Genomic DNA, 15,666 nt, shown 5'->3' with positions numbered 1-15,666 from the left:
GATTTATTATTTTACAATAGAAGGGAAATGAAGTATCCTGCTATGTTGTAACAAATGAAGTCTTCCATTATGTTTTCTTATTGTTTTTAGAAATGTGAATCACAATTTTCACCCTTCCAACACTGGAAACCTGTCCAACACTGGAAAAAATTACTATCCAATATTTGATATGTATCAGTACTATGTACATTTTCTATCTTAAAATATACATACATTTTATATATGCACATGTATATATATAAATCATTGTTTTATATGAATAATCACATGCTATATATATTTTTCTGAAAATTGCCTTTTTTGGCCAATCTTATCTTTGTGAGATTTATTCACAGATTGAAACATGTAACCCTAATTCATTTTCACTACTGAATAGTATTTCACTTACACATGTATAACTCAACCTATGTATCTTACTACTGATGCATGTTGTGTCGTTTCCACTTATTTTTCATTACAATGCTGCCACAATAATTTTGGCATAAGTATTCCTTTGTGCACATATACAAATTTCTTTAAGGCAGTTGTCTGGAAACAGGAGTATATTTACCCCTGATGGCATGCAAAAACCTCCCAATGGTATGCCAATATAGGTAATTTTAAGGTATGGAGTTCCATATCATAAGCTTCTCCGGAAACTCATTCTTAGTTGTGATAGTTTACAAAAGAATTGACATCTTTTTAACAGCAATTCTTCTGATCCATTAATCTGATGCAGCTCTTTAATTACTTAGGTTCTCCTTAATACACTTCAACAGAATTCTGTAAAATTCCTCATAAGGTCCTGCCATATTTTTGGTACAGCAAGCCTCTTTTCCTAAATTATACTTTTAGCTATTTGTGCTAATAGATAGGAATGTGATTGATTTCAATCACAATATACAATTGCTAGACTCATAATTGCTGATAGTTTTTCTATACATCCTCGGGGGATTCCAACGTAGGACAGAAAAATTGTTTTCAAATGACAACTTTGTTTTTTTTTCCTTTTGATTCCTCAAAGCTTTTCTTTTTCTTGTCTTACTTCAATTGTTAGACTCTCTGTTATAATTTTCACCTCGTGAAATATAGAAATATTTACACCTGTTCTTTTTTGTTTCTTTGTTTAGCTTTTGAATTTGTATTCATTCAATTTCTTTGATGACTACGTCTATTCAGGTTTTCTACTTTCTTCTTGAGTTTTCTTTAGTAAGTTAGAGTTTTCTAAAAAATATTCTATGTTGTTAGGTGAAGGGGAGTGGGAAGTACAGGCTTCCAGTTATAGAACGGATATGTCACAGGGATGGAAGGTACAGCATAGGGAATGGAGTCAATGGTATGGTAATAGCATTGTCTGGTGACTGAAGGAAGATGCACTTGTAGTGAGCATAGCATAACACATAGACTTGTTGAATCACTATGTTGTATGCCTGAAAGAAAGGTAACATGGTGTGTTAACTATACTTCAATTAAAATATAAAAATATAAATCTTCCTTTTTTCCTGTGAGTTTTCAAATTAATTGTCAATTACCTCTGATATAATAGGTAGCCATGATTAGACTGGTCTCAGCCTAGGCTGAGAGCTCAAGACAAATAATAAAATAGCTACCAAGCACTTCACTTCTTAAAGTAAGTTACCCTTACAAGATTGCCAGCATATTTTCATCACCCACTGTTGTGGTATAAAGAACAGGGGTAAAAAAAAAAACAAAACAAAACAAAAAACAAACAAAAAAATAAAAAACAAAGGTTAACAATGTGTGGGGGGGAACAAGCCAAGATACTTTTTCATGTCTTCCTCCCTCTGTGTGAGACGGAATTAGTTTCTTCTTCCCCTTTGCCTTAGGAAGTTGAATGAAGAGGACTGAAAGATAACCATGCCAAGAAGTTCAGACATGCCTCCCAGAGCCAAGACTATGTGTGGAATGGTGTTTAAAAGCGACAAACTAAACATAAGAGATGGTCTGGAGCTAACACAGCAGTGGCAGAGAAGGCTGCATTTGAACCAAAGACTCTTCCTCCAAAAGGGCAAAGGTGGATCTATGTGTCCCCAGAAGGGAATAGCCAAGAGTCATCTTAAAAAGGGATTCAGTTCAAGAGGATCATCTGGGGGAGCAATATGACCCAATTAGAAACTCAAGTGCGGAGGGGTAGTTATAACTGGCCAGACAACAGGGATAGCCTCTATGAGGAGGGCCCCGGTGAGGATGTCTGAGGAACGACTTATTGTTTTTCATGAAATAAACACTGAAGAAGAGTGTATCTGCCCTACCCAGAGGCAAACTGTGTTAGCCACATTTGCATTTCTCCTTTTCTTTTAGTCCCCTTTACCCTTCATGTCTTCCCTGAAGGAGTAGAACTCTGCGACTAGTCAGTTGGAAAAGATAGAAGAGAAAGGAAGATACAAGAAGACAACAGCCTCCCCACTCTCATCACTTACTGAAGACTGAGCCAGGCCCTCATTAGAAGAGGTAGAGAATCTTTTAAGAAGTTCAGAGCACTGACATTAATCTGGACTGGACTTTTACTACTAAAAGTAAAGGCTATTTTCTAAGAAACTAGGAGAATTGTAGAATTTGCTAGAGATCTTTATCCAATGGCAAGGCAAACTATTTTTCACTATATCTTTGCAAGGCAAGTGTTAGAAAAAGCGAAGATCATTTCTGCTCACATCCAAAGAGGTCTAGTCCATTAAATAAATTGGCAAGTTCTCCAGCATTGTTTTTAAAAATCTCTGCTGTGTCTGTAGTTACGTCCCACTTTGTCATTCATTTCATTATTTATTTATTCCCTTATGATCCATATACTATACATTAGCGTCAAAGAATGTATTTTTGGCTTTGTTGGTCCTCTTTATTATCTTTGTTTCCTACTCCATTACTTTATATGCTTTAAATTGCTGTTTGTTGAATTTCTTTGGATTTGTTGTGTAATCATTCTAACTTTAGCAAACTGAACTTTAAGTTCATTGCCTTTCAGCACTTCTTTTGTTCTTCCCTACTATAATCTTATGATATTATGTATTTCTATCTAATGCTCACTCACCATCACTCCAACAACTATTCTCTAGTTCACATTAAAATTCTTGTCTATCTAGTTATTTAGAAGTTCAGGGTCCTTTTTAATTATAAGTTTCTTTTTCCTTTTTAGTTATTTTTTAAATTGATTTCTAACTTAATTACATTGTGGTTAGAGAATGTCACCATATGATACCAGTCCTTTAAAACTGCCTGAGATTTGTTTTATGCCTTATTATACAGTTGGTTTGCAGAAATATTCCCCATGTTCTTGAGAAAAATATATTAATTGCTGGGCAAAAAGTTCTATTTTCATTTATTATGTCTTCCTCATTAATTGTATTGTTCATATTTTTTCCTGCCTGATCTCAAATATGGGAGAACTGTAAAAGGGTACATTTGTCCTTATACTTGTCAATTCTGTTTTATTTTTATTCCAGTCTTTTTCTTTTCATATCTAATAACTAGCCAACTCAAGAATTATTATAGCTTCATGGGAATAGAAATTTTAACTCTTAAGATTACCAAAACTGGAAGTATAGATGTTCTCTGAAGATTAATCCTATCCAAGGAAGGTACAAAGTGAGAAAAGGTAAGAACTCTCTAGGCATCCAAGAGGTCATGAAGAAGTCTCAAGACATGAGACTAGGAATACTCTTCACCAGGCCTTGATCCTTCTAAGTGCAAGAGTTCAGAGAAATTCAGAGTGCTCAAAACAAGAGTATCATGGCCCCCAGCCTCCCACATACAAGGTATCTCATATGTTGGCAAATTGAACTCCAATAAAAAAAATATACAAAAAACCCCACAAACAAACAAGGTATCTCAGACATCCTTTCATTTCTATTTCCTTGAACTTATGGCCTAGACTCCACTACCTCTCTTGAGACTACTGGTATAATCACATTGGGCACATAAGTGAGCTCTTCTGGGCCATATGGTAATGCTGTGTTTAACATTTTGGGAAACTGAAGATTGTTTTCAATATTCCACTGCAGTATGATTTATTATTAGTTTTACCATTTGGAATGTTCTCACTCTACATTTTATTCTTGAGGTGTTGGTAGTCAGATGATGCATGGAGTAAGAAAAGTGCAAAAAATATCTATAAAAATGTTTTATTCTCTATTGTACTTTATATTAACTTTATTACTTTTGGAAATGATGATTATTAGTATTAGAAAAAAATGGAAATTTGGGAACTGAAAATACAGAACAGAGGGATTGTGCAGAAATAAATATGTGCCAAATAAAGAAACAAAGTAAAAACAAAAAAATCGCCAGGGTCTTTAAATAAAAATATCAAAATCAAAGGCAAAAAATCCCCAAAATATACTCACATATTGAACAGAAAATGGATTAATTTCTTAATAAAAATATTTTGCAACTCACTGAAAAATAGGTACACATACCATAAAACTAAGATTAGAGAGTTGACAAGGATTTCATTATAACATATACAAATGAGTAAAAATATTTTTCAACATTCAAACTTACTTCAAATTTTCAGAATGCAAATCAAAACAGCAACCAAATGAACTCTTCAGCTAAGAACTGGAAAAACTTGATCATTTTCCACACCAGTTCTTGTGTGGAAAGACAATCAAATATCACTGTTCATTGATAATGTCTGTTGCACACAGTACAACTCCAAATTGAAAAATTTTATACCCATCTGTCTGTTCATCAATGTAAACACATACATACCTGCCTTCCTGGAAAATATATACACACTAATTTTCTATCAACAGTGAAAATATAAAGTCCTTATAATCAAAACAGTATAATGATCTCCTTTGTGAGCTATTCATAGATACTAATAGAATGTAATTATAATATTTCAACATAGTTAGGAACTTGTCAAGTCAATCCACTAATTTAGGAAGAGCTTGAGTATGTTAATGGAGCCTAATTGGTGGCCTGCTGGGTTCAGCTGCACTTTGGTAGGTGGCACTAAAGCACTGGTATCTATTTTGGTTAGATCACATTTTTGGAGCAAAGGGTGCCTCTTTCTGCCCTCAGTGAATTCAGTTAGCATGCCAGTGGCATCTCAAGCCTTTGTTTATCAAAAGCATCTTAATCTCTCTTTGCCTCTTAGCCTGGCTACTCTCTGAGCTGGAATAAAAAGCGTATACAGAGTTTACCATTTTCATAGCTCTTTCAATGCATTATCTCATTTAATCCTCATAACATTTTGGGGGGTAGGTCTTATATTATAGGATATGAAACTTAATTAGTTTTAGAAAGTAGAATTGGTCCCCCAAGGCTAATATGTTCGATGTCACAATTAATAAGGGGCAGTATTATAATTCAAATTAGTTTCTCCCATCTCCACCATTATATACGCTTTCCACTATACATTTCAGCTTGTCCAGAGCTTTTTGAGTCAGGTGAGTATAGAAATATCTCCATTTTACAGAAGAGAGTTTTTTAAATAACTGATTTACAAATGAGTCATTACAAGAGGGAGTAGAGATTGTATTATTCCTAACAAAACGTAGAATCCAGAATTCCTAGCTCCTGACTCTGCTTTGTCATCTTTCCTCCACATGATGATGCCTCTGGGGATACACTGACAGTTCCCTGAGATACCACTCAAATTTTTTACTTTCTTTGGGGTAGAGTTATATCCCTTCCAAATAGCACCATAAAACATGGGCTGCCCACACAATACACAGTTCTCAGTACTCAGGCAAAGCCAACATCCTATTTACTTTTTTTTTTAAGATTTATTTATTCATGAGAGACAGAGGGGTTGGGGTGTGCAGAGACACAGGCAGAGGAAGAAGCAGGCTCCATGCGGGGAGCCTGACATGGGACATGATCCCAGGACCCAGGATCACGCCCTGGGCTGAAGGCGACGCTAAACTGCTGAGCTACTCGGGCTGCCCTATTTACTTCTTTTAAAAAAAAAAAAAAACTGTAATGATAAATATGTATAACTGTCAGCTGAGACTTCATACCTAACCAGGTAGGGATTAAAAAAATAATTTCAGCAAAAAGTGAGAACGCCTGTTCACTTCATAAGAGTTTAGTTTGAAATGATCTTTTAAAAACCAGAAAGGTAAAAATTCATTTTCAAGTAAACAAAAGATGTTTGTGTTTGTATATATATTACTTTTGCCCAGAAAGAATACAATGTAGCTTACAATGATATATATATGAAATAAGGGAGCACAGATTAATTTTAGAAGCAAAATGATAAGCTGTAAAATTAGCCAGAGAATAGAGAATGAATATCTTTTGATGCATACATGACAAATTTGGTGAAAGCTTTTAATTGGAGAGATAGTTATCAAAATCTTTGTGTGTGTGTGTGTGTGTGTGTGTGTGTGTGTGTGTCATCCAGCTTCCTATAGTTTTGTGATATATCAACAAAGGAAATTACACTTTTGGGGATATACAATAAAACTTGCAGTGAGGAAATACCTTTTATTGCATGACTAAAAATACTGCTCTGCAATGTTGGATTTATATAGTATAAAGGGTTAAAATGTTAAGGATAAACCACAACTCTGGCCTGCATACAAAAAATTTACTCAAGCACCAGTTAGAAAATAAATATAAAAACAAATAAAAATATAGAAGTAATTAGGTCACCCAAACGTGCTGACAGACTGTTTCTCCAGGTAGGGTTAAGTCCTTTAGCAGCTCACACATCCCAGGAGAATAACTATGGTAAATAATCAAATCCCGAAGGGAGGTGAACAGGCACCGGGGTCAGTAAGTTCTTAACAGCTGACTTAGATGATCCCTCTGGTGGCATTTTCTTGGTGTGTGTGTTTTCATAAACTACTGCATTTCTTAGTAACCTAGAGCTTGCAGGTGTTCTGTGCTTGTTGTCCACTGGCCCTCACCACTATGCCTTTCACTACTTTAAGGGTTCTGTTTTTATGAAATTTGGAAGGGAGAAGAGAAAGGAGACACCATTAATATCCTCTGGAAGCAATGGTAGGCAGATATATCTCGGCAGAAGATAAGGTTTTGAGAATCATCTACTTTGGGTGCCAGCCAAGATTGGAAACTGCGGAAATGCTAGAGAGTTACCAAGGCTTCCAGGTGAGCATCTGTGTGTCACCTACCTCTACAGCGCTGTGCCCAAGCCTGCCAGTAGCTGTGTAAGCCATGAATTCTCAGTGTTAAAACCCTATTGTTTGGAATATCTGGAACAGTTTTTGTTTTCTGGGTCAATCTCTAACACTCCACCAAATGTGCTGACCAAAATACCTCCTTGTTAATGCTATTATGAGAAAATCAGAAATATTACATAATTTTATGTCCATAAAATAAAGGAGAACCATATACTCATAAGACATACAACTACTCTTAGTGTAAGAGACTTTTCCCTCAACACAGCCTTCAGATAAACAGAAGTTTCAAAGTGCTACTTTTCTAAATATCCATGGAGGCTTGACTCCATGGGATGGTGGTGTGGAAGGAAACAGGCAATACACTGTTATCATGATACTCAGCTCCCTGTTGGCACAGCTTGTGTCAAGAATATATTTTAGGATATGTAAGTGAGTAGAAAGTCCAATCTTCAGGGGTTCCTTTGCTTAGTTCAGTCTTAACACACATCTGTTGATAGAGAGTTACATTATACTGGAGAACATGTTAACCTAGCATGTGTTTTGAATTACCAGTTAAAAAAATATAGGTTCATAGGCTTTAAACACAACCAACCTAGATGTGATACTACCTATCTCTGAAAAAGTCTGAAGTGTCTGACGGGATTGAATTCCTGATTAGAGATCCCCCACCCCCACCCTTTTCTTACAAGTTGCAAAGGTAGGATCTGTGTGCAAAATCATGACTCCCCTTAGAAACTTGTTTTACACCCTTTCTAGCACAAGGATACTTGGGTAGTCAGGGCCCATTGACAAAACTCCCTTAAATGAAAGTTCTAATGAATTTAGTTATGCAGATTTTTTTTTTTTTTTGGAAAATGTGAATACTGCTAAGAAGCATGGTTCATATTACAGTATTTTGTATAAAAATGTTTTAATTATTACTTAAATTCTGATAGTAGATACTCTTTATAGATCGCCTCCATAAATCACATAAAAAAGACACCTATCTGGAAACTAGAATACTACTGACGAGAATTCTTCCATCATATAGATACATTCTCATCTGTGGGAATTCAGATTGTTGCTATTTAAAGCTTCTAAAGACCAAAGAGTCATGATTGTACTTTTCAAACTAATAGTGCAAGTTTATTAAATCATTCAAGAAAGTATTTCTTGGATACCTACTATGTTTCAGTCAGACACCGTGTTTGCGTACCAGGGTATATCAATGAACAAAACAGACAAAATTATCTGTTCTTACATTCTAGTGGTAGAGGTAGAAAATATGTCAAAATAAGTAAAATTGAGTTGTATGTTAGAGGGTAGTGAGTGGCCCTGAAATACCTTGGGAGGAAAATGGAATGCAGAATGGCAGGGATGAGAGCTGCAATTTTAAAGGGGATTATGACTGAAAGCCTCAATGATAGATTTTAAAGAGCCATGCAGATAAGTGTGGAAAGAGCATGCCACACAGAGGAAATAGCTGTGCAAAGGCCCAGCAGTGGGAATGTGCACACATGTCTGGCAACCGACAAGCACAGTGAATATGGGGGAAGTATGAAGAGATGGGACCTAAGAGGATATCAGAAGCCAGCTGATAATGGGTCTTACAGACAATTTTAAGGATATTGGAATTTATTCTGAAGGACATGGGTCACCACTGGAGAACTCCGTGAAGCCAAATGATACTGTCTGATTCACATTTTATCTAGATCATTCTGACTGCTGGGTTGAGACCTGGAAGCAAGTATTTCTAGGGGCATCACTTTACATTTGTCTCACAGATGTCTCTTTTCCTCTTTGTCTCCTTCCTGGCATTTATCTGTTTGAAATCCACTAATGCATTATGTCCACTTGAAGAAGAGCTCCATCCAGTAGATTTATATTTCACATTGTATTCCTTCGTCCAGATTCATTGTAAAATATTAAATAAGATTGGACTATTTAGCAATCAGAAGCCTTCACAATTAACACTTTTATACCCCGGCGTGTAACAAATGTGTTAAACATTTATGCTATGATTTCAGCTGACAAATGAGGTCTTTCTATCTATAGTGGATACATGCAAGTTTCCACTATAATCTCAAATATATGAACATAACGTAAAAAGAAAAAAGATCAAACAGAAATATCCCAAATGTCTAAAAGATTAATTTCTTTTTCCCCCATCCAACTTTCAGTATTTTTTAATTCATGTGAGGAAACAAAAATTATTAGAAGGTGACTCAAGTCATTCTGTACCCATGTTATATGTTGAGTTCTCTGAAAGTAGACTCTGAAAAGTTTGGGGTATGAGATGCATTTTTAGGGACCAACACCTGTGAGAGGAAGGTGGGGATATAGAAGCAAGACTGGGGAGAGGGATAAGTCATATCAGCAATGCAGGTCTGACAATCTCAGGCAATCTGGTGAGAAATTCTGAAACAAAAATTGCCTGTAAGACTTCCACGCTGCTTATCCACCAAAATGGCCTGGCCTTTCTGTCCTCACCTCAGTCCGCCGGTGGTTGAAGGTATGGCCTCAAATGAGATAGTTTTCTAAACAAAGGCATACCCTGAGAAGTTAGCAGCTAGAACTGTCTAATGACTGAACTTCTCTCACCGCATCCCTTCCTGAAGGGTGGCACATTTCTGTTTTTCCCATGCACAGATGCCTTGTGACAAAACATGTCACACTCATACCAGGTGACGGCACTGTCTCCCTAGCCTCTCATTTTACAGCCATTCCCTGAGTAGAAAAATAATTAAAACTGAGCAAACAGATTCCGGCGACTAAAGCAAATGGAAGAAAAGGATGGGATTCTCTTAGGCATCTCTAGATGGGTTGGGGGAGGGAGAGAAGAGATCAGTTCACACACTGCAGTGACTCATGCGGGAAGCAACAGTGTTTTGAGGGCCTAAGGTACTGGGACTAGGAAGTCATTAAGCAGAAAAGATGAACAGTCTGACACCTGCTTTCTTCCCTTCTTTACCTCCCATTATGGCTTCTGACCCTGTAAATCCCTTGTGATACATCGGGCCAAAGACAACCACTGCAAATCTAAAGCACATTTTCAGTGCCTACCTTTGCTAGGTCTCTTGTTAGCCTTTGACATCTTGCATTACACACTTTTTTCTTAATTACACACCACCACCCTTTCTAGCTTGAGGCTCTCTCTTTGTGTGCTCCATCTTAACTTTTTGATAATTTCTCATTGTCCTTCCAAGAGCAAAATTTACTCAGAGCCACTTCCTATATCGCTTCACTCCTTTCTCTGTATGAAACTCCACATGATGTCATTATTTTGCATTGAGTTGCATTGCACCTCTATAAGATGATTCCCAAATTTACTTCTCCAGCCAATCTCTTGAGTTTCAAACTTGTATATGAAAGTTGTCTTTGAAATTTTCACACACTTAACACGTGCAAAACTGAACATTTAATCCTTTCTCCCCACTCCAACACACAATAGCTTTTCTCAAATCTTCCCCAACATTCTTGTAACTAGAACACACAGTTTTTTAAGCCAGAAATCTTATACTCATATAGTTAATATATAAATTCCAAACTATACACTTCCTTTTCTCTCTGTGGTTACTACCATTAACTGTAGGACACACTGGCATCAGATCTTATCCCGTTTCCTATAATCTTCCTAACTCTTTCCTACAAAAATCCATTCTCTAAGGAATAGTCAGGGTGATATTTTAAAATTGCAAATAGGATCATATTTGAAACCTTCTAAATGAGTCCCTATCGTACTTAATATAAAAATTCAAATTCCTTACCACAACTTACAAGTACCTGCATAATTTGTATCTAGTCTGACTCTTCATACTTATTTTACTCTTCTTCCCTGAGTTCACTCTGTCTACACATTAGCTTTCTTTCTCTTTCTCTAACACACTGGGCTCTTTCCCATTTTCTAACTTTTGCGTATTCTTTTCCTGGATTGCTCCTTCTCACTGTCCATGTTTATAGTCAATATCATTTCTTCAAGCAGTTCTCCGTTGAGAATTTACTCTTGAATAGACTCCTTAAGTTACTTTATCTGTTCTATTTCTGTAGATCACTTACTGCAACTACAGATTTATTAGTTTGTTTAATAATCTCATATTATCTCCCCTATTATAGTATAAACCCCACGAGGGTCAGGAAAGTATCTATTTTGTTTCCTACTGGATCCTCAACAATTAGTACAATACCTGACATTCAGTAAATCCTTAAAATATAGTTGTTAGATGAATTAATAAACTCTTTAAACTATATAAATATTAAGAAATAACATTTTAACCCTTTCATTTTAGGAAGATAAAATGTCTTGCAAATTTGCTCACATTTTGTAAATAGTAAAAAGAAATGAAACAGAGAATCTTGAGGACCTTCTCTGGTACTGGCCAAGTCATCATAACTCATTACTTCAAGAGCCTCCTTAGTGATCTCCTCATTCCCTCCTTGTCTTTGCTAAAATTCACTCTCCACAGGATCATACATAATTTGAACCTAGTCTTTTGCCATGTTTTAAAGAAAAGGCAAAGGGGAGGAGTTAACATGGGGGAGTAGGAGGAGGATGCTGGGCTTGCCTCATTCCTTCAGTACAGCTAGATTAACATCAAAGCATTTTGAACAACTAGGAAATTGATCTGAGGATTAAGAAAACAATCTGCATAACTGGAGGGAGAGAACATGGCAGATATGAGGTTCAGAGATATGAATTGGGGGAAAGGAAAGCCATGGTACCACGGAGGGGAGGGAGCCCTGTTTGTGGAGAGAAGTCAAGGAGAGAGGGAGAGAGTGGAAGAGAGAGAGAGAGAGAGAGAGAGAGAGCACAATGTGTAGGGTTTGCATAAGACACCCTGGTATGGGGATCCCTTGGGTTACGCCGCTAGAGAATGAACATTCCCCTTCTTGGAATACATTTGGAAGAGGGTATATTGCCTTCCCAAGGACAAAGGACCCGTTAGGTACCACCGAGCAGACATTGAACAGCAGGGGACAGAGTCATGTGCAGAGAGTAGATGACCTGGTTGCAGCTTTTTGCTATGCTTCACCATAGACTCCAGGCACCTCCGTGACCCTCTGACTGTTTTTTGGGGACAGAGTGTTGGGTGCAGCACTGAGAGGCTCTCTTCCAAGGAAGTAGAATGGGTTTGTGCCTTGCTCAGTCCTTTAAGATTTGGAGTTTTGAATCCCAGCTGCAGGCCAGAGATAAAAAAAACATAGAACTATGGCATGAGGCATGTCAATGCCCTAGGCACAGATAGGTTGAGTTTAGGGATCTGAGGAGGGCCTGGGACAACAGAGGGGAGAATGTTCACTTTTCTGTGAGGGCCTTCTCAACAGCAGTGGCAGGAAGTTCCCCTCCCCAGGGACAAGAGGGCAAGGTGACATCATCTTCCACCCCCTTAATCCCGGCCTCTGCTCACTAGCACCCTCAAACTTCAGAGAGAAATACAGTACCTCCAGTGGATGCTGGAGATATCTACACCAGACCCCATAGCCCTGCACCAGGCAGGGGCATCTTTACAAGGACAGGTGTGACTGTGAGCCAGCACAGCAAGCCTCTCCCTCAGAAGACCAAGACAGGCCTCCTGCGTGTACCAAGTTTACTGATCATATAGTGCCCCAAAGTGTCAGTTCAATTCTGGTGGAAATAAGACCAGGCTTACTTCCTTGCTTGCTTTTTTTTCTTACTTTATTTTATTTTTTAAATTTTTATTATTTTTTCTTTTTTCTTTGAAATCTGGCTTGCAGTGTTTTTGTTCTGTTGGTTTGTTTCCTTTTCTCATTTTTTGGGGTCAGGCTTTATTTTTCCTTCTCCTTTCTTCTTGGATCAGGCTTTTAAAAAATATATATGTAAGGCTTATCTTAATAAATAAGTCAAAGCACACATACTTAAAGGTACAAACATGCCCACTGCAAGCAAGGAGGACCTCTGCAGACGATGGAACTGTGGGAAAGAGCAACTAAAACACAACAGCGCACCCAAAAGCATAAGATACCTAGGAATAAACCTCACCAAAGATGTAAAGGATCTATACCCTCAAAACTATAGAACACTTCTGAAAGAAATTGAGGAAGACACAAAGAGATGGAAAAATATTCCATGCTCATGGATTGGCAGAATTAATATTGTGAAAATGTCAATGTTACCGAGGGAAATATACACGTTTAATGCAATCCCTATCAAAATACCATGGACTTTCTTCAGAGAGTTAGAACAAATTATTTTAAGATTTGTGTGGAATCAGAAAAGACCCCAAATAGCCAGGGGAATTTTAAAAAAGAAAACCATATCTGGGGGCATCACAATGCCAGATTTCAGGTTGTACTACAAAGCTGTGGTCATCAAGACAGTGTGGTACTGGCACAAAAACAGACACATAGATCAGTGGAACAGAATAGAGAACCCAGAAGTGGACCCTGAACTTTATGGGCAACTAATATTCGATAAAGGAGGAAAGACTATCCATTGGAAGAAAGACAGTCTCTTCAATAAATGGTGCTGGGAAAATTGGACATCCACATGCAGAAGAATGAAACTAGACCACTCTCTTTCACCATACACAAAGATAAACTCAAAATGGATGAAAGATCTAAATGTGAGACAAGATTCCATCAAAATCCTAGAGAAGAACACAGGCAACACCCTTTTTGAACTCGGCCATAGTAACTTCTTGCAAGATACATCCACGAAGGCAAAAGAAACAAAAGCAAAAATGAACTATTGGGACTTCATCAAGATAAGAAGCTTTTGCACAGCACAGGATACAGTCAACAAAACTCAAAGACAACCTACAGAATGGGAGAAGATATTTGCAAATGACATATCAGATAAAGGGCTAGTTTCCAAGATCTATAAAGAACTTATTAAACTCAACACCAAAGAAACAAACAATCCAATCATGAAATGGGCAAAAGACATGAACAGAAATCTCACAGAGGAAGACATAGACATGGCCAACATGCATATGAGAAAATGCTCTGCATCACTTGCCATCAGGGAAATACAAATCAAAACCACAATGAGATACCACCTCACACCAGTGAGAATGGGGAAAATTAACAAGGCAGGAAACAACAAATGTTGGAGAGGATGCGGAGAAAAGGGAACCCTCTTACACTGTTGGTGGGAATGTGAACTGGTGCAGCCACTCTGGAAAACTGTGTGGAGGTTCCTCAAACAGTTAAAAATATACCTGCCCTACGACCCAGCAATTGCACTGTTGGGGATTTACCCCAAAGATACAAATGCAATGAAACGCCGGGACACCTGCACCCCGATGTTTCTAGCAGCAATGGCCACGATAGCCAAACTGTGGAAGGAGCCTCGGTGTCCAACGAAAGATGAATGGATAAAGAAGATGTGGTTTATGTATACAATGGAATATTACTCGGCTATTAGAAATGACAAATACCCACCATTTTCTTCAACGTGGATGGAACTGGAGGGTATTATGCTGAGTGAAGTAAGTCAGTCGGAGAAGGACAAACATTATATGTTCTCATTCATGTGGGGAATATAAATAATAGTGAAAGGGAAAATAAGGGAAGGGAGAAGAAATGTGTGGGAAATATCAGAAAGGGAGACAGAACGTAAAGACTGCTAACTCTGGGAAACGAACTAGGGGTGGTAGAAGGGGAGGAGGGCGGGGGGTGGGAGTGAATGGGTGACGGGCACTGGGTGTTATTCTGTATGTTAGTAAATTGAACACCAATAAAAAAAAAAAAGTTAAAAAAAAAAATAAAAAAAAAATAAAAAAAAAATAAAAAAATAAATAAAACACAACAGCTCAGTGCACACAGCACACACCAGAAACACTTCCTGAAGTGCTAGCCTGTGGACAGTTTATGACCCTTTCTTAATATAGTATTACTCTCAGAAGCAGGAAACACAAGCTTTTATAACACAAGAAAAGACAGAAACGTAGACATAATGACAAGATGGAGGAAATCTCCTCAAAAGAAAGATCAAGAAGAAATCACAGCCAGGGATCTGCTTAAAACATATATAAGCAATAAATCTGACGAAGAATTTAGAACGACATTCATAAGAATACTAGCTGGATTTGAAAGAAGCATAGAAGACACCAGAGGAATCTTGGCTGCAGAGTAAAGGACCTAAGAACTAGTCAGGACCAAATAAAAAATGCTATAACTGAGATGCAAAACTGGATGTAATCACAAAGAGGATGGAAGAAGCAGAGAAATGAGTAGGTGATATAGAAGATAAAATCATGGAACATAATGAAGCTGAAAAGCAGAGGGAAAGAAAACTATTAGATCACAAATATAAATCTAGAGAATTCAGCGATTCCACAAAGCACAATAATATCCATATCATAGGAGTCTCAGAAGAAGAAGAGCGGGAAAAGGGGACAAATTACAGCTGAGAACTTCACTATTCTTGGGAAGGAAACAGGCATTCAAATCAATAAGAAAAGGTCAACACCAAGATGTACCCTAGTGAAACTGGCAAAATACAAAGCGAGAATTCTGAAAGCAGATCAAGAGAAAAAGTCCTCAATCTACAAGGGTAGACACACAGGGTTAGGAGCAGATCTGTCCATAGAAACTTGGCAGGCCAGAAGAAAGTAGCATGATATCTTCAAAGTGCTGA

The sequence above is a fragment of the Canis lupus genome, chromosome 11 (assembly GCF_048164855.1).
Source record: "Canis lupus baileyi chromosome 11, mCanLup2.hap1, whole genome shotgun sequence".
Classification (NCBI taxonomy): domain Eukaryota; kingdom Metazoa; phylum Chordata; class Mammalia; order Carnivora; family Canidae; genus Canis; species Canis lupus.
This window is presented reverse-complemented; position numbering follows the sequence as displayed.